Source organism: Apium graveolens, chromosome 4 (genome assembly GCF_009905375.1).
Source record: "Apium graveolens cultivar Ventura chromosome 4, ASM990537v1, whole genome shotgun sequence".
In the NCBI taxonomy this organism is placed as follows: Eukaryota; Viridiplantae; Streptophyta; class Magnoliopsida; order Apiales; family Apiaceae; genus Apium; species Apium graveolens.
The window spans coordinates 99114649-99116773 of NC_133650.1; positions in this window are offsets into that span (position 1 = coordinate 99114649).

Here is a 2125-nt window from a genome sequence, read left to right on the forward strand (position 1 = left end):
CTTGTAATTTTGTATAAATGAAGTGGTATCAACGGATGACTTAAAAGACCTTCAACGGATGAGAAGCTAAGCTTCAACGGATGTCTCTAAAGCTTCAACGGATAACATCCTTCAACGGATGAGAGCATCAACGGATGAAAGCTTCAACGGATAACATCCTTCAACGGATGAGAGCATCAACGGATGAAAGCCTCAACGGATAACATCCTTCAACGGATGAAGTCATCAACGGATGAAAGCTTCAACGGATGTTCTGCTAATCAGCCGTTGATAAGTGGTAGTTGTACCTACAAGCAGAGGCACGTGGGTTGACAGAGAAAACTGAGATGTGGTAGCCGAATTTCAGGATCAACAGAAAAAGCAGCCGTTCTTCTTTTGTACAAAGTTGCAATAGTCAACAAAGTACTTGAGTGAACAGGAAAAGAAGCAAGTGAAGAACTTATTTTACTATTGTAATTTTATATTGTTTTTCACTTGTACACTTGGTAATATATATGAACCAAGAAGAAGCTAGTAATTAGAGAGAATTTTTCCAGAGCTGTCAAGAAATATCTTGAGAGAAAATTCATCTAGTTTGTACTAGGATGCAGCTGTGATCAACATTGTTGAACACAGATTTTCTAATATACCATCTCTGGTGGAACAACAAATCCACCAGAAAAGTTTTTAAGGTCTGTTGTGTTCTTTACATTTGTGCTTGAATATATATCTGTCTGTATTAGCTTAAAGCAATTCACACACTTGTTCTTCTTGAACACACAACTTTATAAACTGCTCAAAACTTGAAAAAGTTTTGAGATTTACATTCAACCCCCCTTCTGTAAATCTCATTGTTAGTCTTCTAGGAATAACAATTGGTATCAGAGCAGGCTCTTGACACACAAAGAGTTTAAAGATCTTGGAATCTAACAAAGATGAGTAAGAAGGATATTGGAGTAAAGATCCCAGTTCTTGACAAAGACAGTTATCACCACTGGAAGGTGAAAATGCACCTTCATCTACTCTCCCAAGATGAAGGTTATGTAAACTGCATTGAGAATGGTCCTCACATTCCCCACAAAGTAGCCACAGTTGCTACGGCCACAATTGCTGTTGGTCAATCCATTCCAAAACCTAGAGCAGAATGGACAATGGAAGACACAGAAGAAGTCCACAAGGATAAGAAGGCTATGAACATTTTGTTTAATGGTCTTGACAAGGATATGTTTGATAATGTGATAAATTGTTCAACTGCCAAAGAGGTTTGGGACACAGTTCAGCTGCTGTGTGAAGGTACAGAACAAGTAAGAGAGAACAAAATGCAGCTTCTCATTCAACAGTATGAGCACTTTCATTTTGAAGAAAATGAATCTTTAAATGACACATTCAATAGATTCCAAAAACTGTTGAATGGACTGAAGCTGTATGGTAGAGTGTACCAGGTGAAGGATTCAAATCTTAAATTTTTGAGATCCTTACCAAAGGAATGGAAACCCATGACTGTTTCCTTAAGAAACTCTCAAGATTATAAGGACTTTACTCTTGAAAGATTATATGGAATCTTGAAGACTTATGAACTAGAGTTGGAACAGGATGAGGTATTGGAGAGGGGGAGAAAGAAAGGAGGTTCAGTTGCATTGGTAGCTGAAAATGAGAAAGAATGCAGAAAAGAAACTGTGAGATCTACATCAAGCTCCAAAGATGGTGTAAGAAATCCAGAATCAGACAAGGGTAAAGGGCAAGTTGCTGAAAATGAAGACAACTCCAGTCAAGATGACTCTGATGGTATTGATGAGCATCTTGCATTTCTGTCCAGGAGATTTGCAAAGATGAAGTTCAGGAAAAACACTAGAGCCACTAAACCCCATAAGAACATGGTGGACAAATCCAAGTTCAAGTGTTTTAATTGTGGTATGAGTGGACACTTTGCAAGTGAGTGCAGAAAGCCAACCTCTGAAAAGAAGAAATTTGAACAAGTAGATTACAAAAAGAAATATTTTGATCTGCTCAAACAGAAGGAAAGGGCTTTCATTACTCAAGAAAAAGACTGGGCAGCTGATGGAGAAGAAGAGGATGAAGACATGGAATATGTTAACTTGGCTCTCATGGCTGATTCTGAGGAGAATGAAGTTAGTTCATCAAGCAA